Source organism: Rhipicephalus microplus, chromosome 6, assembly GCF_043290135.1.
Source record: "Rhipicephalus microplus isolate Deutch F79 chromosome 6, USDA_Rmic, whole genome shotgun sequence".
Classification (NCBI taxonomy): domain Eukaryota; kingdom Metazoa; phylum Arthropoda; class Arachnida; order Ixodida; family Ixodidae; genus Rhipicephalus; species Rhipicephalus microplus.
Window position 1 is genome coordinate 66,092,969 of NC_134705.1, and position 23,776 is coordinate 66,116,744.

Consider the following 23,776-nt stretch of genomic DNA (forward strand, 5'->3'; position numbering starts at 1 on the left):
CGGACATATGTTCGGAAGACGCTGATCTCCGAAAAGGTCGCCTATAACCTTGAAGATGCCAAACAAGTCCTGGACTGCGCAGAATCTCTTCACCCTTGCAGAGGAGCAGGTAGGGCGAAGGACTTCACCTATGACGTTCTTACGAAGAAACTGGAGCAGCAAATCTCTCATTCCGACGGCCTTGTCTTCAGTGTCACGTGCAAAGGAGCGGTTAAACAACAAGGTGAGTGCGGCAAACGTTTATTGAGACGTCACTTGTAATTGTACAATTAATCAATCAGTAACCTGTTTAATGCTAGAACATTTGTGTGGCCCCTAATTTTTGTAGTACTCATTAACATTTACGAAAGAATAGTTTGCCTACAGAAAGTGAAAGTGCATAAATTGCGTTTCAAACATGCATGGTAAAAAACTGGAAGCTCTTCATAATTTTTTTCTCGTATACTTCCAGGTTCTTCATGCATTTCATGCAAGTACGTGAGGAAAGTAATACTCACCAGAAAAAGCTACCTAAAACGAAAAGAGCGAAGAAACTCAGTCTCCACCAAACTGCGGGTCCTGAGTCAGAGAAACAAGCGGATGGCGACAAGGCTGTTGGACATTGCTGGTCGTCTCGAAGAGATGAGGGCAAACAATGCGAATGTCGCGGATAAAATACTAGAGGATAAAATATCGTCACTACCGCGAAAGCAGCAGGCAAGTGTTCGCGCTTGCTTTCAAGCTGCCAAACAAACCAGCAAGCAGGGCATGCGCTACAATCAGGAGTGGATCCTCGAGTGTTTACTCATGAAACTAAAGAGTCCCCGGCTTTATCAGCACATCAGAAAGAACGAAATTCTCATGATGCCCAGCAACACTACTTTGAAAAGATACTTGAGGTCATACGAGTCGGCCTTCGGTTTTAATCAAGCAGTAATGAACACTCTAAAGAAAAAAACCGCGAGCATGTCAGACCTCGAAAGACACGGCGGACTATTGGTGGACGAAATGAAATTGTCAGAACATTTCAATGTGACGGCGTCTGGCCAGATTCAAGGCTTCGTGGACCTTGGAGAATTTACGAAGCCCGAAGACAAGTACCAGCAATGTGATCACGGCATGGTCATCATGTTTGTGCCTTTCGCTGGAAAATGGAGCCAAATTGTGGGCGTTTTTGCGACAAAAGGAAATGTGAGAGGAGACATTTTATTGAAAATTCTCATGGAAGCTACCATCCTCGTGGAACAGGCGGGCTTGTTCGTCGACCACATCACTTGTGACGGAGCCCCCTGGAATCGAAAAATGTGGAAGCTAGCGGGGGTGTCGGCGTCATCGAAGAAAATAAATGGCGCCATACAGCATCCTGTCGACGAGATGAGGAAATTGCACTTTATCTCCGATTTCCCGCATCTGCTAAAATGCCTCAGGAATGGTCTTCTCCAGAAAGGCTTTGCAACACCAGACGGATTGGTACGTATAGATTCATGGTTGACATTTTACAAAGATTGTGTTTTTTGCATACATTGCATTACCTCAACCTATATTTCTAGGTGTCTGTGCATCCGGTTCGGGAGGCGTACCTTCTAGACAGAAGTGTTAGGACACTGAAAGTTATGCCCAATTTGACCGAGACGCATCTGGAACCAAACTCATTTGAGAAGATGAGAACCCCTTTCGCCTTCCAACTATTCGGTCCATATGTCCTACGGGGCCTGGCCTTCTACAAGGAGGACATCGAGAGAAGGTGTGGCAGCATCGAGGCAACTCAGCTGTTCTTCTCGTGAGTTGCGCCTACGTTCCAAATGAATTAAGTGTAATCGTAAACATCTCAAACGCATGATGAGCGCTCTTCTGACATACATTCTTTTTGTTTATTTTGCAGGAAGATCCAACGACTGATCACCGTGATGACTTCCAGGTTTCGGGCCGAAGCGCTGAGACCAGCTTCTACAGACGTGGCATTCCTGTCCAATTTTCTGGACTTCCTGAATGACTGGGAATCATTCAGTGACAACAAGCGGCACTTTCTCAGCGAGTCCACTGCCATAGGTTTTAGGGTCACTATAGCAAATACCCTTTCATTGCTGAAGTACCTGACAGAGAGCGTTGGATTCAAATATCTCATGACATCTCGACTTAGCACCGATCCCGTGGAACATTTCTTCGGCATCGTTCGCCAGTCAAGTGGCTGCAACGCGCACCCCTCTCCGGATGAGTTTCTAATAACCGTCAACTGCTTGTCCTTTTATAACTTGGCGCACAGTGTGGACAGCGCAAACGCAAACCCTGACATGATAAACGCTCTTGTCACTGTGCATGACAGACAGGGTCTAAAGGTCACGCACAAAAAAATTGATGATCTTATATCACAGGGAAAACTTGGCGAGGTCGAAAGCACGATTGCCACGATGCCAGAAAAGTTTGCTGACCACATCGATGTGACTTTGGAGAAGAGTGACTCGAGACTCATTTACTACACAGCAGGGTACGTGGCCAGAAAGTGTGTATTGAAGTTGGCATGCGTACAATGCAAAGAAGTGCTTCGGTTTGAGAAAGCTGTCGCGGTTGCTGAACAGCTCCCTTCGCAATTCACGGAGCAATGCGACTGGGGTGGACTTCTGTACCCCTCACGACAGCTGTATGATTTCATTGCCTCACTTGAAAACTTGTTTACTGAATGTTTCAGTGTTTCCATGTTGCACACAGATAGCATCTCTGACATCCTTTCATTGGTGAAAACTAATTTTCTGAACTCGAAAGCGGTCGGCTGTCCAGACCACAAAGATGCAGTGAGCACAAAGCTCGTTTCGTTCTACGTGCTCACTCGCCTTCACTTCTTAGTGAAGGGAATGAACAGGGAAAACGCTTCGAAACGAGCGAGAGCAAAACACTTAAAGCTTAGCAGGACAACATAGAGCCTGACGTTCCTTGAGCGACGGTGTCGAAGTCTTTCGATGATATTTATTTTGTTTTTTATATTTATGCGAAAAGCTTGCGCAGTCAATTTAAAATAAAATATTTTGCGCATATCACTTCTTTATTGGTGTCTTTCAGACTTCCTATCTATAGGTGAAAACACGTTCATGTTTCGAACAAATGTTTGCATGGACACGTACCGCAGGCACGAAGAGAAAAGGTAAAATATAACATATTTCATTAATACCTACAACGTATACCAGCACTAGATGCCGAACAAAAACTCATCATAAAACCACCGCGACGGACGTGCGTCCGCCCTATAAGTCATTTCCTACGAATAGCACAGTTGCCGTCCGATGTGACTAAACTTCCTTTGCCAACACCCTCACGTAATCGCAACAGGACTGGTTCAGTTTTTCAATAATATCACGCGTCCCTAACGAATAGCTGCAAATTTGCAGAAGGGTTCGCATACTTTAGCTTTAATTCTCGTGATAACAGCTGGTAACTTTAGTCTTGCATCATATTCAATTTGCTGCCGTGAGTCTAAATTTGCACCAAACGCAAACTTACTTATATATCCCAGTTATATTGACATTTTTAAAAGCATCGCAGTTAATGCTCATATTACACTTTCGATGCGTACGTTTTCGCAAAAGCCAAATTCAACTTACGCTCTTGATTGTAAACAATTACCGTGGAAATCACGGTACTTGCGTGCGTGACTACCTATACGAGCAGGGCGTTTCGCAATATAAACATTTAGATTTTGTTGAACTGGCGCGGAAGCACGGTGCGACGCCGTTCACGGCCACGCACGCACGAACGAAGCAACAACGCTGCGAGACTGCGCCAGACGCGCGAGCAGCACGCGAACCGCGCGAACTATCAGACTACCCACCCGTCGCGAACCGCGTGGCAAAGGGGACTTGTAACCATGGCAACCACGGCTAAGTCTTCAGGTGAAGGCGATGGTAGCGCCACCTGGATTTTCCGAAAAAAACGCCTCAGCGTGGAGCCTTCAGTGGACCCACTCCCCCATTCTAGTACACTCTACTGTCGACGATGACAAAAGGTCCATCGTAAGTGGCCAAAAACTTTTGGCATAACCCGCGCTTGCGCATCGGAGTCCACAACCACACCAGATCACCACGGCGATAAATCACTGGTTGATGGTGAATGTCATAGCGTGCCTTCGCTTTGTCTTGCGATGCCAATGTGCGTAGTCGAGCTATGCGACGCGCCTCTTCGGCGAGGCAGAGAGTCTCGGCGACAGTGACGTTTTCGTGGTCACAGAAAGGCAATATTGTGTCGATTGTGTGCCGGGGCGAACGTGCAAAAGAAAGGGCTATAGCCTGTAATCTCATGCTTCGCGCTGTTGAACGCGTAAGTAATGAACGGGAGTACGTCATCCCAGTTCTTGTGGTCGCATGAGACATACATAGACAACATGTTGATAATGGTGCGGTTGGTACGCTCCGTCAGCCCATTAGTTTGGGGGTGGTATGGTGTCGAGTGACGCAGGCGAGATTCACACAAACGGAGTAGCTCCTCCACGACATCCGCTGTGAATTGCCGTCCACGATCACTGATAATCAGGCGAGGTGGGCCATGTCGGAGGATGACGTACTGTAAAAAAACGACGAGACTTCACTGGCAGTTGCGGAGGGGATGGCTGCCGTCTCGCAGTAGCGTGTGTGGTAGTCGACGCAAACAATTATCCATCGGTTCCCCTTAGCCGATTTTGGGAAGGGGCCCAGAAAGTCAATGCCCACTTGTTAGAAAGGTGCGCTTGGAGTAGGCATCGGCTGTAGAAGCCCAGCTGGGCCAGTTGATGGACGTTTGTGACGCTGACATTGCATGCAGCTTGCCACATAACTCTCAACAGACTTCTGCATACCAGGCCAATAAAAGCACTCTTTAGTCCGGTGAAGCGTCCGCGCCAAACCTAAATGTCCAGATGTAGGGTCGTCGTGCATGACACTGATAATAACTGTTCACAGGCTCTCCGGGACCACTAAAAGGAAACGCGCGCCACTGCTGGAGAGGTTCCTTTTGAACAACAGTCCATCACGCATACAGAAACGGCGTGCACTAGTGGACGCGGATGCAGCGGCGAATAGTGGTGCAAGTTTAGCATCTTTTCGCTGTTCTGCTCTGAAACTGGAATAGTCCGGGAATGTAGGCGACACAGACGCTACAAGCTGGTCAAGGTCATCGGATTCACAATCTGTTGTGCTAAGTGGCATACGTGAAAGACAGTCCGCATCAGCATGTCGACGACCACTCTTGTAAGCGACGGTAAAACTGTGTTCTTGTAGCCGGAGTGCCCAGCGCGCAAGGCGGCCACAAGGGTCACGAAGGTTGACAAGCCAACACAACGAGTGGTGGTCGGTTACGACTGTGAAAGCGTCCGTACAGATAAGACCTAAACAAGGGTCACGAAGGTTGACAAGCCAACACAACGAGTGGTGGTCGGTTACGACTGTGAATGTGCGTCCGTACAGATAAGACCTAAACCGCTGAATTGCAAATAATACCGCCAGGCATTCTTGTTCGGTAACAGTGTAGTTTTGTTCCGGCCTGCTTAGGGAGCGACTTGCGTATGCGATGACGTGTTCGCGGTCGCCGTAACGTTGTACTAGGACGGCTCCAATACCTATGCCGCTAGCATCCGTATGAAGCTCTGTCAGAGCAGAAGGACTGAAGTGCTGAAGGACGGGTCGTGACGTCAACAAAAACTTCAATTGACGGAATGAAGAATCGCACTCCGGAGTCCACTCAAAGGAATTGTCCTTTCGTAAGAGGCATGTGAGAGGGTACGCAATGTCGGCAAACTTCGGAATAAAGCGACGGAAGTATGAACAAAGCCCCAGGAAACTACGAAGCTCCTTGACGTAACGCGGCGCATTGAACGCCTCAACTGCTGCTGTCTTCTGGGGGTCAGGGCGGATGCCATTCTTGTCAACAAGATGCCCGAGCACAAGCGTCTGGCGGTCTCCAAAGTGGCATTTCTTCGAGTTTAAAATTAGGCCAGCGTTTCGGATGCAGTTCAAAACAGTATCCAGACGAGAGTTGTGTTCACTGAACGTGCGGCCAAAGATGACGACATCGTCGAGGTAGCACATGCAGATGTTCCACTTCAAGCCACGCAGGATGGTGTCCATAAACCACTCGAACGTGGCCGGTGCATTGCACAGTCCAAATGGCATCACGTTGAATTCAAAGAGCCCATCAGGGGTTACAAAGGCAGTCTTTTCCTTGTCCTCTGGGTGCATCGGAGTTTGCCAATAACCGGATCGTAAGTCTACGGAGGAAAAATAAGAGGCCGAATGTAAGCAGTCTATTGCGTCCTCTATACGTGGCAGCGGGTATACGTCCTTTTTAGTCACGGCATTCAGTCGGCGATAGTCGACGCAAAATCTCCAAGATCCATCTTTCTTCTTAACGAGGATTACCGGTGCTGCCCACGGACTGGCTGACTCTTGTACCACTCCCTTTTGCATCATTTCCTGCACTTGGTCGTTGATAATTTGTCTTTGTGACGGGGAAACACGATATGGTTTTTGGCGAATCGGACATGCCGCGCCAGTGTTGATGGTATGGCGCGTTCTAGACAGGGGGATAGGGATTATTTTGCCCTTCTGCGCAAAGTCAAAGACCGAAACGTGCTTCAACAGCACATTCAATAACGTTCGGCGCTCGCTTGAGCTAGGCGACTTATTTATCGTTGCCATGAGCGCCCCATCCAAATTGTGACAACCAGTTCCGTCACGTTCTTCCGGCAAGTCTGTGAGCTCGACCACTGATAAGGTCACGTGTTCTTTGCTGACCGAAGCTAATTTCAAACCATTGGGTAGTGTCACGGGCTCAGAGAAACAGTTTACAGTCCATAGGCCAGTTCGTCCGCCATCAATCGACACCACACAATGGGGAACCAACACATTCTTCTTCACGCAGTTTATGTGCATTGGTTCATATATCATCATATTTTATTTCCTTAAAGACCCCACAAGGGGGTATTACATAAGGGGTGGATGTACAGGATATAAAAAACATTTGCCACATAAGGGGCTGGTATACAGGATATAAAACTTTTGCTACATTCAAAATATAAAATATGCTACATAGGTGTGGGTATATACATTGCCATAAAGTTTCACTGACAGAGATGAGTTATTACATTTTTAGCGAAAGTTGATGGGCAGGTGATTGTGACGACGTGATTTGGGAGGTCGTTCCAGTCCTTCACAGCACGCGGAAAAAAGGATGCGGAGAAGGTAGCAGTCCTAGTGCGGTAACGGGAGACTTGGAGGGGGTGGCTGGTTCTACGCTCGCATCGAAGCTGTCAGAGTCCGCGCCACGACAAACAACAGGAACACGTACGGTAGACAACGCAGGTATGAACGTATCGCCACAGACACACAGCGCAGTTTGGTCATTTGCCGGAGTGTCCAGAAGTTGTGAAAGTATCTGGCCACTCACGAAGACTTTCCCCGTGCGACAGTCTACAGTGGCACCACATTCTCGCAAGAAGTCCATGCCGAGAATGACATCATGTGTTGACCAAGGAATAATCGCAAACTCTGTTGTTATTATAAGGCCTCCCAAAAATACCTCAGCACTACACACATCAATAGAGCGCAATGGCTCTCCACTGACTCCACAAAACGTCGAAGTTTCATCCCAGGTAAAAACAACTTTCCGCCCTAACACATCTTTAAAGGAAGCACTTATCACGGAAATCGTTGCAACTGTGTCCACCAAGGCCATCACAGGCACATGATCCACCAAAACACGCACTTTGTTTTTCAACATACACACAGGAGGTATTTCTCTCAGTAGCACGTTTCCAGTGACCTCACTCCATTGGCCGCGCTGGCTAGTTTTCCGGTGGCGAAGAGGGCGCTTTGCGACGCAGCGGTGAAGGAGAACGATGAGCACGAGATCGCGGTGGGGGCGTTAAACTCCTGTCAGATGCCAGGGAGTGGTTGCGGAAGCTGCTGGGCCAATAGTTGTCATCGGGTGGTATGTGGGCCGGCCGCTGGACACGATGAGGCTGTTCGAAGGGTCGTGAAAAGTCAGATGGTTGGTGATACCGAGGAGTCACCCGACGGTTGCAAAATCGCGATATGTGGCCTGGCACACCGCAGGAATAGCACACCAGCCGAGGTTGAAACGTCGGTCGCTCGTCAATGAATAGAGCGTCATCATTTGCTCTTGTGTGACGGATGTACTGGTTGGGTGAGTCGTACCGAGACGTCGGGTGTCGAGGAGGCATGCGCTGAGAGCGTCGGTCATACCGTGACGCGGGAAGTCTGGTTGTCATCCTTGACTGTGGGGCTGGGCTGTACTCCACAGTTGCCGCGCTCATCATCGGTTGCCATGGGGTCAAAGGAGGCACATTCATAGCCTCACGTGGCAGACACATTTCCCGATGGTCAGCTGTCGAACACGACATTTCTCGGTGGGACAGTTCCTCACGAACAATCTGTCGAATTGTAGAAAAAAGGTCGAGGCCAGGATTCGTGTCCACACTGGCAATAGTTGTAACGTTAGCCAGCCGACCGAACTTGGGCGCAATTCGACGCATCTTGAGCGTTTCAAACGTTCGGCAATGCTGAATGACGTGGGACACAGAACTGAGGCTTTCTTTTCCAATGAGAAAATTATACACGTCCCCAGCTATCCCTTTGAGCAGATGCCCAACTTTGTCCTCTTCCGACATGGTAGCACAGACCACCTTGCGCAGCCTCAACACTTCTTCTATGTAAGTGGTGCATGTCTCACCTGGTAGCTGTGCCCGTTGCGACAGTGTTTGCTCAGCCCGCTTCTTTCTAGCAACCGAGTCGCCGAAACACGCCCTGAGCTCTTCAACAAAAAGATCCCACGTCGTGAGTGCGTCCTCGTGGTTCTCGTACCATACCAGTGCGGTGTCGGTAAGGGAGATCACTACGTTGGCTAGCATAGCGGCTGCATCCCAACCGTTGGACTTGCCCACACGTTTGTACTTGGTGAGCCAGGCGTCGACATCTTCTTCGGCTTTTCCTCCGAAGGGCGGTGGAACTCGGTAGTACGGAAGCGGGCCAGATGGTGCCGTCCTGGAAATACCTGCTTCTTCGGGCATGTCGAAGTCACTCACGGCAGATGGTGGGAGACCGGCAAGTCGACGGCTTCGTCGAAGCTGTGACAGCGATCGTTCCGTAGTTGAAGCGCTAACCCAGCTCCCCCACCACTCTGTTACGTTTAAAAGAGACTGGTAGACGTTGAAAGGGGCCGTTTATTAGGTCGTGAGGGGCAGCTCAGAAGCGGCCGACTGGTTAAGGATCCTCCTGATCCTCCTCTTCCTCTCTCGCTCTGGGCGACCAGTGCGTTCACCATATACGCTTCTTTTTCTTCGTGCATGTACGCAACAATATGGAAAACAAACACTCGGAAACAACTAACCAAAATTATTAAACAGAGTAATTTGTGAAGGGCTACAACTAGAGAACATGTCTTTTAAAGCCATACACAGTTATTTTGAACTCAAGACAAATAATTCTTGAAAAGCATTCTTCTGATGCCTCTAATATCTAAATCTTGCGCGCACGAATACTTAAGGTCACGTAGGAAGAACGTTATTGTAATGCGGTAATTTTTCTTCTTCTTTTTCTTTGTCTCTGCAAAAGATTTCAATTTTGTATAATTAGACATTATCGTTTTTCTTCTCTATATATGTCTTGTATTATATAATGCTGATTTGTGTTCGTTTCTTGTTGTTGCATCACTGCTGTTCAGCGCCAATGAGGGGGCCAGCGGCCTCGTCAAACTGTCTAAATGAGAGCTTTTTCCGCCTGCCCCGTCGTATCATTCATTGTATTGATGCGAAAATAAAGTCATTGTCATTGTCATTGTCAATAAAGCCGTGTTTAAGTGTATTTCACTTTTGTGTGTTTAGTGGCCGCTAAATCGGTGGCAGTGGTGGGATTCGGAAGCATGCAACGCCCGAAGGACGACTTGTCGAGGAATGCACTTGAGGATATCTTGGCAATGTATAACATCACATCACATCACATCACTTTATTTCCTTAAAGACTCCTCAAAGGGGTATTACATAAGGGGTGGGTATACAGTGTAGCCAGGTGACTTCACTCGGTAAGAAAGTTTGTTACTTTGTCCAAGACGTTTGATGGATAAGTAATGGCTGCAATGGTTTGGGACAGGCCATTCCAATCTGTTGATGCTCGGGGGAAAAATGAGAGAAAAATGTGAGGGTGCGAGCACGTGGGCGTGACACTTGCAGTTTATGTCCGCGGCGATGAGGTATGCGCGTAAGGTGAACGATGTAAGGTGGATGACAGAGATCACTGTAATGAAATTGGTGGAATAATGATAGCGTGGCAATACAACGACGAAGACAGAGATTAGACAAACCGGATTCCGCTTTCAGTGATGATAGCTAGCTCTGTAATAATAAGTGGAATGAATGAATCAAGCAGCACGGTTTTGGACAGCTTCCAGGGCAGATGCGAGGTAGGACTGGTGTGGGCTCCAGATAGCGCATGCGTATTCCAGTTTCGGTCTGATAAGTGATTTGTAGGCTAGTAGTTTTACGTGCGTGGGGGCATGATGAAGCTTGCGTTTCAGGAATCCCAGTGTTTTATTGGCAGATGCTACGATATTTGTAATATGAGTGCGCAGGTCATTGCATAAGGTCACCCCTAAATATTTAAACGAGTTAACGGCTTCAATGCGAACTCCAGAAATTGAATACGTGAAAGAAATGGGAGCAGAACGTCGAGAGAAGGTTACAGATTTACATTTGCTAGGATTCAGAGTCATTAGCCATTGCTGGTACCAGTCTATGACGTGGTTAAGGTCAGTCTGTATACCTGTGTCACGCGGGTGCGCAAAAAGCCTTTTAAGTAAGCGGTCTTTTACGAAGTTGAAAGACTTTTAACAAGCGGCGCGGACACACGGCAGCAACGATCTCTTTGTAGTGTTTTCGTTCAAAGACGCTAGCAAAAGCGAGCAGTTAAAAGAAAAGCAATGAAAATTAAACGATGTATCACGATGTACAAATTAAAGACTTGTTGCACTGCTTGTTTCTTCAAATAAATTTAAGAATAAGAGATGAAGTAACACCAATGTGAAAGTTTGTTGCACTAGTTAAGGAAGCACTCCCATAACTAGCGACGTGCACAAGTCTGTCTGGCACCACTTGGCTTTTATTTACCGTTTTTGTTTTTTGCTGCTCTCGACTGCTCTCGACACGTTATGGGCGACCGTACGGAAGAAAAAGCGAGGATCGCAAGCCTCGTGGCCTGCCTTCTTGCTCTGGAAAGCGAGGCAGACGCTGCAAAAGCCGCCAAGGAGAGGATCAAGCAGCAACTGCTGTTCAGAAATTCCTTGCTGTGCGCACTGGAGCTGTCGGAGAAGGCCTGTGATAGATCGATCTGGGCCTTCAGACGAAACGAGAGGTGGTTCGAGGGAACTGTACCTCACCTTGGTGAGCAGAACTTCAAGCAATATTTTCGAGTGTACCCGTCCACCTTTCGTTTCATTCTGGAGAGCTTGCGCAGTGAGCTCGAAAGACAGTGCACCAGCATGCGTGAAACCATCACTCCTGAGAAGCGAGTCGGCATTGCCCTATACAAGCTTGACCACTTGATTACGGGCAAACACACGACTGCCACGCTTTCCTCGCTTGTGCAAAATGGCGCGGCGCGAGACCGAGCGTCACCACGTGATATTTCTGACGTGTTGTAGCTGCTTACGAGAGTAGAAAAGGAAATAACCATTAAAAGAGTTCATTACACCTTCTGCAGGATATGAAATTTGTTTTTACAAAGAGTTTTGGTGACAGAAAAATAACCATTCCCTCTTTTTTTCCCAGCACTAGAAAATAGCTGCCGCCCACTGGTTTCGAGGCTACTCATTCGGAGCCGTAAAAGAGATCGACGAACTCCGTTTACGAAAAAGATCGCTTCTGAAAAGAAGTTCGCTCTGTGCCGTGTGTCTGCTGTCAGGAACTCCTTTTCGGAAAAAGACCGCTTACTTAAAAGACTTTTAAGTGCCCGTGTGACAGGGGTATAAAGCATGTTGGTCAAGAGGGTTATTTATAGTTTAATAAATGACGCAGTCGTCTGCGAACATTCTGATGTTAGCTGAAACTGTTGAAGGCAAATCATTATTATAAAAATAAGAACAGAAGGGGTCCAAGGACGAATCCTTGAGGCACGCCTGAGGTTACTGGGAGCGGGCAAGATGTCGTGCTATTTATAAAAACAGTTCGAGAGCGCTTTGTTAGAAAAGCCTTTATTCATTCGAGAATATTGGGATCTATGTTTAACTGACCAAGTTTTAGTATTAATCTTTTATGGGCTATTTTGTCAAACGCTTTGGCATAATCTGAAAAGATGGCGTCAGTCTGAACGCTGAGGTTAAGGTTAGTGTGTAAATCGTGAAGGAAAATGGCTAGTTGGGTTTCGCATGATAGACCTCTGCGAAAACCATGCTGTGAAGCGTGAAAGAACCGGAACGAGTCTAGATGATCCATGATGTGAGAGTATATGACGTGTTCCATGATCTTGCAAGGTACACTGGTTAATGAAATGGGTCGGTAGTTAAGTGGAGAGTTTTTGTTACCGGCTTTGTAGATTGGAAGGACCTTGCCCACTTTCCTATCCTCGGGTAAAGTGGCAGTGGCAAGAGACTGCGAAAATAACAAACATAGATAGGCAGCAGTGATGCATTTAGTATATTTAAGAAACTATGACGTGATTTCATCAATGCCCACAGACGAGGAGATTTTAATGTTCTCAATCCGAGAAACTATACCACAGACAGAAAGAACAACAGGTGGCATTTTCAATTGAATGAGGTCGGAGGGAACTGAATAAGAAAAAGGCGTATCATTCTCTATAGTAAAAACAGATGAAAAACTGTGATTAAATTGTTGAAAACACTCAGCATCGGACAAAACTTCATCGAGCTCATTCGTTAGGCCTACTGTATGAGCACTGTGATGATTAATTACTTCCCAAAACTTCTTAGGAATATTTTCTAATAGTTTGGGAAGTTCGTCATGAAAAAAGAGATATTTAGCGGTTCGAGTTTCTTTCAAATAGAAATTTTCAGCTGCATAGTATTTTTCCCACGCGTGCGCACTGTTTACGAGTTTAGCTGCGTGATAAACCCGCTTCTTTTTGTTTTCTAATCTTTTGAGCGTTCTTGTGAACCATGGTTTTTGAGAATTTGAGTGGAAAGTGACTTTAGGTAAGTACTTATATACAAGTTCATTTATTTTAGCTTTGTATACGGTCCAGTTGTCCTCAATGCTTCGGCTTTGAAAGTCCACTTCAAACAGAGGGTAAAACTGTATTAAATTGTCATTAATTGCTTGATAGTTAGCTTTATCATAAAGACGAATGGTCTTTACAAATGTTTGTGTGGAACTGCCGCAAACTGAAATATGGCTTAGATAACCTTATGGTCACTAATTTCTTTGAGGTAAGTAATGGATGATAAGCATTAGGGACTATTTGTTAGTATTAAATCCAAAGTGTTTGCCGATTCCTGCGTGATGCGTGATGGTTCAGAGACCATTTGTGTAAGATTGAAATTAGGGCCAACATCAATGAAGTTTGTTGCTTCGGAGTTGTTTATAGTGAAGACTTGATTACACCAGTCAATACTTGGGTAGTTGAAAGTCGCCAAAAGGTACTACACTGGCGTTACTGTGTGTTGTAAGAAGCTGGCTTAGCATATCATTCAGTTTCTCTGGAAAGTATGGGCTATTTTGTGGTGGTCTGTAACATACGCCAAGTAAGACTGTTTTTGTCTAGCCCGACATAAAAGCCATAATATTTCAACGTCAGTCACGACATTAATAACGGAGCATGAAAGCTTCCGACTAGCAGCAATGAGCACGCCTCCCCCTCGGGAGCCCTCGCAGTTTTTCCGGAAAATATCGAAATTTGGCAAGTCAGTGAGAAGTTCGACGTCATTGACATCATTAGACAGCCAGGTCTCTGTGAGTACCAACAGGTTACTAGCGGAAGACGATACAAGATTTGATATGCCCTCTGTTTTCCGTAAAACGCTACGTGTGTTTGTGAAAATGATAGAAAAGGATAGATCATTTTAAGGGGTGGTTTTTGCGTGACAGTGCGATTTTTGTTTACGAGGTGATTGCTAGATAGTGGATTCTTTTATCATTTGAGAAGATGAGTCAGAAATGTAACGGTGCGGCCCGATGTATAGCGTTTTGTACCGCGGAGAAAAGGGAGCTGCGTTAGATTTAGCAAACGCAAGAAGGTGTTTTCGCGCAGTACGAACTGCAGCAGAGAAGTCCTCTCCCACGCTGTATTCTGTGCCCTTGAATTTGCGACCACCGGAAAGGATTGCGGATTTAGTCTTGTAAAAGGGAAACTTAACTATTATAGGACGACGTCGGTTTCCGCTGAACTTACCTAGACGGTGTGCACGGTCGATTTCATTTGGGTCTACACTAGCGCCTAATTGATTGCGACAGATGTAAATGATTGATTGATTGATTTTTGGGGTTTAACTTCCGAAAACCACCATAGGATTATGAGAGACGCCGTAGTGGACGGCTCCGGAAATTTTGACCACCTGGGGCTCTTTAACGTGCGCCGAAATCTGAGTACACGGGCCTACAACATTTTCGCCTCCATCGGAAATGCAGCCGCCACAGCCGAGATTTGATCCCGCGACCTGCGGGTCAGCATCCGAGTACCTTAGCCACTAGACCACCGTGGCGGGGCAGATGTAAATAATTAGTTGCTCCGACTGGGCGAAGCTTTCTTTTGTGATTGTTTCAGGAATACCATAAAAAATTAGGTTATTTCAGCGCGAATTATTTTCCGCTTCATCCAGACGGGCTTCAATATTGCCAACTAAGCCAGCTGTTTGCGTACAGTCCGCCCTCAAGCTATCAATGTCGGTCCTGATTGACAGGAGGCTTTGGTAGTGGCTTTCCAAGTCAGTAAGGCGTTGGCTTACATTACTTATCGCTTGTTCTGTAGATAATAGCTGATATTTGAGATTCTTTACCTCTAAGATTAGTTGAGACTGTCCGTTGGTTAGTTTTCGCAATTCAGACAATACGGCAGATGTATCAAGACAAGGATTAGACTCGATATTTCCAGCAAGTAACAGTAAACATTGAATTGCATGAGCGATTTCACAGCAACAGCAAGACAACACCGTGCGCCCGGTAGGTGAACTAAAAAAAATTGCTTGTTCGTTTAGTATATCATCATCATCATCATCATCATTATCATCATCATCATCATCATAATCATCATCATCAGCCTCACTACGTCCACTGCAGGACAAAGGCCTCTCCCATGTTCCGCCAGTTAACCCGGTCCTGTGCTTGCTGCTGCCAATTTACACCCGCAAACTTCTTAATCTCATCTGCCCACCTAACCTTCTGTCTCCCCCTAACCCGCTTCCCTTCTCTGGGAATCCAGTTAGTTACCCTTAATGACCAGCGGTTATCCTGTCTACGCGCTACATGCCCGGCCCATGTCCATTTCCTCTTCTTTATTTCAACTATGATATCCTTAACCCCCGTTTGTCCCCTAATCCACTCTGCTCTCTTCTTGTCTCTTAAGGTTACACCTTCCATTTTTCTTTCCATTGCTCGCTGCGTCCTCCTCAATTTAAGCTGAACCCTCTTTGTAAGTCTCCAGGTTTCTGCTCCGTAGTTAAGTACCGGCAAGATACAGCTGTTTTACACCTTCCTCTTGAGGGATAGTGGCAATCTACCTGTCATAATTTGAGAGTGCTTGCCGAATGTGCTCCACCCCATTCGTATTCTTCTAGTTACTTCAATCTCGTGGTTAGGCTCTGCGGTTATTACCTGCCTTAAGTAGACATAGTATTTTACAACTTCAAGTGCACTATTACCTATCTCGAAGCGCTGCTCCTTTCCGAGGTTGTTGTACATTACTTTCGTTTTCTGCAGATTAATTTTAAGACCCACCTTTCTGCTCTCCTTGTCTAACTCCGTAATTATGAGTTGCAATTCAACCCCTGAGTTACTCAGCAATGCAATGTCATCGGCGAAGCGCAGGTTACTAAGGTATTCTCCATTAACTCTTATCCCTAACTGTTCGCATTATAGGCTTCTGAAAACCTCCTGTAAGCACGCGGTAAACAGCATTAGGGAGATTGTGTCCCCCTGCCTTACACCCTTCTTGATTGGTATTCTGTTGCTTTCTTTATGAAGCACTATGGTAGCAGGTGATCCTCTGTAGATTTCTTCCAGAATGTTTATATATACTTCATCTACGCCCTCATTCCGCAGTGTCTGCATGACGGCTGATATTTCTACTGAATCAAACGCCTTCTCGTAATCTATGAAGGCTATGTATAGTGGTTGGTTATACTCCGAGCATTTCTCTATTACCTGATTGATAGTATGAATGCGGTCAATTGTTGAGTAGCCTATTCGAAATCCTGCTTGTTCCTTTGGTTGATTGAATTCTAATGTTCTCTTTACTCTGTTAGCAATTACCTTTGTAAGTAGCTTGTATACTACAGAGAGCAAGCTGATCGGCCTGTAATTCTTCAAGTCCTTGTCATCTCCTTTCTTATGTATTAAGATGATGTTAGCGTTCTTCCAAGACTCTGATACTCTTCCCGTCAGGAGAGACCTCGTAAACAGGGTGGCTAGTTTTTCTAACACAATCTGTCCTCCATCTTTCAGCAGATCTGATGTTACCTGATCCTCACCAGCAGTTTTGCCTCTTTGCATGCTCTCTAAAGCTTTTCTGACTTCTTCTATCATTACTGGTGGGGTGTCATCTGAGTTACTGCTAGTTCTTATAGTGTTAAGGTCGTGGTTGTCTCGGCTACTGTACAGATCTCTGTAAAACTGCTCCGCTATTTTAACTATCCTATCTATATTGGTAGTTATTTTGCCTTCTTTGTCGCTTAGTGGATACATCCGACTTTTGCCTATCCCAAGTTTTCTCTTCACTTCTTTGACACTTCCTCCGTTATTCAGAGCGTGTTCAATTGTCTCCATGGTATACCTTCTTACATCGCATACTTTACGTCTATTATTCAACTTCGAAAGCTCTGCCAGTTCTATTTTGTCTGTTGTACTTGACACTTTCATGATTTGACGCTTCTTAACTAGGTTCTTCGTTTCCTGGGAAAGCTTGCCAGTGTCCTGTCTAACTACCCTGCCTCCAACTTCCACTGCACACTCCGTAATGATACTCGTCAGATCATCATTCATTGTATCTACGCTAAGGTTGGTTTCCTCACTAGGAGCCGAGTACCTGTTCTGCAGCGACACTCTGAATTCCTGTACTTTCCCTCTCAGTGCTAGCTCATTGATTGGCTTCTTGCGTATCAGTTTCTGTTGTTCCTTCTTCAAGACTAGGCGAATTCGAGACCGTACCAGTCTATGGTCACTGCATAGTACCTTGCCAACCACTTCCACATCCTGCACGATTCCTGGGTGTGCAGTCATTTTAAAGTCTATTTCGTTCTTATTTTCGCCATTAGGGCTCCTCGATGTCCACTTGCGGTTTTCTTGATTTTGGTAGTAAGTATTCAAAATCCGCAAATTATTGCGTTCTGCGAATTCTACTAGTAGCTCTCCTCTGGCGTTTCTAGTGCCGATGCCATAATCTCCTAGTGCCTGGTCTCCAGCCTGCTTCTTCCCTACCTTTGCATTACAGTCTCCCATCAGTATTATATACTGTGTTTTTACCTTACTCATTGCCGATTCATAGAAGCTGACGCTTCAGTTGAAATCTTCATAGAAGCTTTCAACTGAAGCGTCATCATGGCTTGATGTAGGCGCGTAGGCCTGTACCACCTTCATCTTGTATATCTTATTCAGTTTAATTATGATACCTACCACCCTTTCATTATAGCTATAGTATTCCTTTATGTTGCCAGCTATGTTTCTGTGAATTAGAAACCCCACTCCCAGTTCTCTTCTGTCAGCGAAGCCCCTATAGCAAAGAACATGCCCATTCTGCAGCACCGTGTAAGCCTCATCTGTCTTCTTTACCTCACTGAGCCCTATTGTATCCCATTTAACACCCTCTAGCTCCTCGAATAGTACAGCTAGACTTCCCTCACTAGATAAGGTTCTAGCGTTAAACGTTGACAAGTTCAGGTTCCAATGGCGGCCTGTCCGGATTCAGAGATTCTTAGCACCCTTTGCTGCGTTGCAGATCTGACCACCGCCGTGGTCAGTTGCTTCGCAGCTGCTGGGGACTGAAGGCCGTGAGTTATTTGGCGTATGCATGTGCGAGGTAGTGGCCAGATACTCCACCAGGGTGGCCAATCCTTCTCTGGTGAGGGAGTGCGCTCCCAGCGGTGGTTACCGTTGAGGCCACACCCCAGGCCTCTTAATGCAGTTCCATCAACACGCGGATTTTTTTTTTAATCCGGCCCGGTGCCGCGCAGTTCCCAACCGGAATAAATAAAAAGTAACAAGTACCTAAATATACCTAAGAAGGTAATCCAAGAATGTAATGAGGCTGGCTAGCAGCATTGCTTTTGCTTTCAAGTACTGTGGCTGACTTTGGCACTAATACATTTTTAGAGAGTGCCAAGGCATAAAAATACTGCTTACGACATATTCCTGCACTAAGAAGTAACAAATTCAGGTATCAATATTCTGGAAATTACCTTGAAGATTACCTTTTTTCATTCCACCATAATAAACTTGGTCCCTCAAAATCTGTTGTACGTTCTTCTAGGATATGGTTTCTTAATCTTTATGGCCTTGGGAAACCCCAATAAATTTTCCAGGGCACTGCGGGACCCCCATCTTTTTTTTCAGTGAGTAGACAATGATAAAAAAGGGGACGGTGTTGATCTCACTTCTCAATGGGTGTAGCCTTAGTATTACACATTGGCCTCTTATCTTTGATAGTGAAGACCATCACTGTTGATGTGGAACTCCTGATATAGTACACAGACTTGTGATGCCTTCGCATTCCTGCCCCGCAAGCTGCGTAAAGCGCCTATCGACTATGAACTAGATGCTTCAAGCACCTCGCGTCGTAAGTACTATGTTCACACAAACAAAAGGCCAGATGTACAAAAGAATGTTTTTCCCTCTGAAAAACAAAATAAAATAAAATAAATAAATAAGTATAATAAGTAATAAAAAGAAGGAACGGCACAGTCTCACAACTAAATGGCTATTGACTCATACACTGGTCATAAGGCTAAGCCTAAATGTTCGTGCAGCCATCAGCCATCAAGAAGCGATGCCTCTTGTGTGTATCAAAGTGCCTGCTATTGTTCTAATTAAAGAATCTGATATAGTGCAGCAGCAAATCAGTGTGCATGAAAATTGTGCCACATGAGTTCTGGCGTGCTACGAGTCCTAAATGAAGTGCCGAGGGGCCTGTTAATGGTGTGTCGACACCCAATATCCTCATCTGCAACTCAATATACAGAATTAACCAATTCATAATTGTGTTACAAAAATGTGTACGTGTTACAGACTGCACCCACGAGCATTAATTACCCACGCTCCACAAGCACTGTCAGCGTGGCTCCACATACTGTGCAACAAGTTACATGGCACACGCCAGACAAGTTTGTCTTCATTTGTTCTTCGAGAGGCGAGGATATGTGCTATCAAAAGTGCTATAAATTATTTAGAAACTGAAGGTTATGACCGGAAAGATTAAATTGCCTTAAGGGGTAGTAACGTGTGTCACATATGAGGCACGTGTATACTGTATCTCCTAGTATGTTAGTAATTCAGATATTGTCAGCATGGTGCAAATTGTCGACGCCATTCAAAGTAATACTCCTGCCACACTCATCGAGTTGAAAGGAACACAGCAGGAAAAGAGGACAAAATCCGGTGCATTAACAATACAAGTAACATGAACAAACCAAATAACATAAATTCAATGGGTGCATTTCAGGTATTCGTAGTGGTTCATCTATACTAAGGTAGCCACACTAGTTTATACTTAAAATAAAGAAAGCTCATCATGTCTGACTTCTACATACATTTACCATCTATTACCCACCTGCAGTTAGTGCAGTGCTTATACTGCCAAGATAGGCAACAGTTAAATATTCACTTCCTCTGCAATCAGAAGTGCAATAAATCTGTGCATGTCACAACTAACAACCATATTAATGTGCATTCAGAACGCATTTCAAGTGACCACGAGAACACCTCGCATTATTGTTGTGCAATATAATGAATAATAGTAGGCTTGTGCTAATAGTGAATTATAGGTTCGAAGCGAATTCGAAGCGAACAGTGATTTTGATCGAAAAATTTCAAATCGAATTCAAATAGTATATATGACATATAAATGATACATGATATACAAAGAAAAATAGGCATATCTATCACGACGTAACTAACCGAAGAATATTTTAAAAAATCGAAACAGGGCCTCTATGCAAATGCCTTTTTTTCTGCTCAAAGCAAGTCAAAACAACTTCAAGTAGTAGCAGGAGAACAGAATAGGGAGTATTGATTACTCACCTGTGCGGCATGTAGTCATGTTGCGGCATGAGTATGGCATGTAGTCATGTTGTTACATGAAACGCGTGTGATGATATTCATATTAGGGTCTGTCACTTTTGTTCGCCGTGCACTCATGTCATACCATACCAGTTTCGTAACATGTCATGTGAAAGAAACCACCGCAAGAGCAGCAAGATTGATTGATTTGTGTGGTTTAACGTCCCAAAACCACTATATGATTATGACAGACGCCGTAGTGGAGGGCGCCGGAAATTTAAACCACCTGGGGTTCTTTAACGTGCACCCAAATCTGAGCACACGGGCCTACAACATTTCCGCCTCCATCAGAAACGCAGCCGCCGCAGCCAGGATTCGAACCCGCGCTCTGCGCGTCAGCAGCCGAGTACCTTAGCCAATAAACCAGCGCGGCGGGGCTCGAACCCATTTAAGTTTCTTTATTTAGAAAGCTTTAATATACCTGCCTGTTTGAGTTGCAATTGTGCATCCTGCAAGACCAATTCTGAACTGAAGGATTGATACAGGTAGTTCGAAAATCGAAGAGTGATCTGCCACAACTGCGAAATATGAGATAGATGACTTCTGTGGTAAAGGAAGCTATTAACTTTCTTACACGACCTTTCATAGCAATTCCTGAGATCTTACGATATTGAATGCAGAACACTGTGCATAAATCATCATGTTTGTGTAGTGGTAGCAATTTTTGCGCCTTTTACCCATACATGCTCTTCACGTCTCCTACATTGTTTCCTACCATGAAAAACTAAGTACAGATACGCATAAAATGCCAGGAATCAGTAGATAGTTGTCATAAAGAGACAGCGAAATAAACGTGAAACATAAGTTGTCCGAAAAAAAACATACTTCGAAGCACCGCTGCACCATGCCACAAAAGAAAACACAATGAAATAAATAGAACAACAGAACAACGATAACAGGCCATGTATATGCTCATTTAACCTCTCATTCGAGAAAACAAAGTACGAACATGGTAATGCACTCGAAGCCGAAGACAATAGTGATAGCGTTGACGCTTCTGTTTACCTTCCTTGGGCTTTATGGTATACGTGGGAACGATGACTGGGGTCCCAGAATTATTCACCTTGTGTGGGAGTGTCTCCAAACGTACCTGTCCTCTCTCGACGTCTTATGCAAAGGCAAGAGAAATGTAACTTTAGGTTAGATTCTAGATCACGACAGAAGTAGAACTGTCACCTTTTTTGTGTTTTCTGTACCCAGACTGGGCGGTCAGTAGTAGTAAATATTCCACGACGGTCGCGTGTATTGAAGCATAAGAAATTTGCATTACCTTATGGAAATAGAAGCACGCACAAAGGGGGCTCTGTTTGTCACCTCATTGACAGCTGTAAAAGTCTGTGCAGCTTGCGTGTGCAAGCGCTTGGTAGCTCTCGGAAATAGCATTCCCAGCTTCGTGCCAGGTGCGCGCGATTCTTTGTTTGCAAATTGTGCTAGTGTGTATTGTTCTCACCACACAATATTTTCTCAGATATCATGCATGCCGTTGTTCATAAGCAAAGGAGCTCGTACACCGGCGTACTATATATTTCCATGTGCTATATCGTTTAGCTTGAAAAGATCTCCATTGTTACGATTTCTTGTAAGAACTGTGAAACTCGACTTTGCTGCATAGAGCACCACAGAAGTCATGCGGTTTGTTGCGCACCTTGCTTGTTTTTTTTACTTCTAAATTGATTACATTGAAGCGCCCCCACCTTCCTCCATCGCAGAAAAAAGTGTTTTGCGCAGCTAACGTTACTTTACATTACATCCGCGGAATCGGATATACTGTAATATTTACGCTCTTACCCGGGTCAGTGGAGCAGGCGTTTGGTGCGCTGCGACATCCCGAACCCAAGCCAACGGGGGGATTTAGATCCCGTCTCACGCCTCACCTTGCGTGGCTTTGTCGTGTCCGGGGTAAGCTGGATCCTGGGTGTTGAGCAAACGCTGAGTGATTGGATGTTTAAGGCTCCGCTAGATACAAGATACCCCTTTGTCCCCAGCTTCACACAGATGGTACCCCTGCGCTGACCGACCCTGGGAAAATCGGCAGTTCCCTTTTCCTGTCTCTTTTCGCATTTTCGTCTTTTTCTTCATTTTAAATGTATGCTGTCTTCTCTTTTCCGAATACCTCGGTGTTTTATGGCGGCTAAGCTTAATATTGTGCGGCTATTCTACCCAGGGTAAACGTAATTTGGTCATATATCAGTGGCGTACTGCTGGCGTAGAGCAGACTAGCTAACATGTTCTGCCACGTCCCCTTCTTGGGCTGCGTGGTGGGTGGTAGGCACCGATGCCGAAGAAGCCCCTTCATCATAACACCTTTGAACCCCCCCCCCCCCCCCCACCGTGACCAATTGTTCCCGCCATAAGGTTGCAACCCTCCCATAATACTATTTTCTTCACAGCGAACAATCCTCAACTAACTGCAAACCAATCTCGCTTTTTCTTTTGGCCAAGTGCCTGAACAACACCATTGGAACCAGCCTTCAGGCTACAAAGATGGCTTGTTGGGATATTTTATTTGAATGAAAAGACAAGGAGCAGTTAAAAAATTTTACAGCTCGTAGCTCTTGGCTATATCCCCGTATGAGTGTGTGCACATCTTACCCTGAACACAGTGAAGGGCGTTGTATCCGATGGAGACTTGATGACATTACGTGAAGATGAACTCCTTGATGGATGGAAGGACCAATGTATAGCACATTTGCAGCACATAACAATTAGACGCAAGAACACTGAAATTGCAACAAAGCACACAACACTTACTTTGAACTCAACCACTCTAACCCAGACAATCGTAACCGGCCATGTAAAGCTTCCTGTGCGTGCGTAAATTCCTAACCCGAGACGTTGTTTTAAATGTCAGCGATTTGGACATGGGTCTCAGACCTGCCGAGTTCAGCTCACTTGCGGTACGCGTGGCACACCAGGTCACGGTATGGGTGAATGCCGACACGTTGAGGTTCTCTGTGCAAACTGCGAAGGCAACCATCCCGCATACTCCAGAACGTGCCCAGCCTCGAAGAGAGACAGAAGAGAATTATCACCATAAAAGTTAATGATAATTTCACATTCCGTGAAGCGCGACAACGAGTCTCACCTTTCTTCGCACTAAGAACATCTTTCCCCGAAAAGGTGCAGCGAGGGGTGGCGACACCGTGGCCCTTGGTAGATATCTAGACCAGACCTAGAGAGCCCAGTTCAAAGCTACTTGCTCCTAGGTGGCAGCAGCCAGCGCTGCCCTGCCCACAATAAACCAGTCCACACCAGTCAGGGCAGGCCAATGAAGCAGCCAGGGCAATGCAGGGGCTAAGGGGGTCCCATCAACATCCTGCTCGGTGAGAA

General features: G+C 45.6%; 1 protein-coding gene across 1 annotated transcript in view; it reads right to left on the reverse strand.

Annotated features, from left to right (window-relative positions):
- Nucleotides 1-21,778, reverse strand: part of LOC119167611 (AB hydrolase superfamily protein YfhM) — a 73,398-nt gene extending 51,620 nt beyond the window's left edge. The window contains exon 1 of the mRNA XM_075866033.1: nt 21,717-21,778. The gene's annotated coding sequence lies outside the window, so the exon portion shown is untranslated. The remainder of the gene's footprint in view (nt 1-21,716) is intronic.
- Between the last annotated feature and the right edge of the window lie 1,998 nt (nt 21,779-23,776).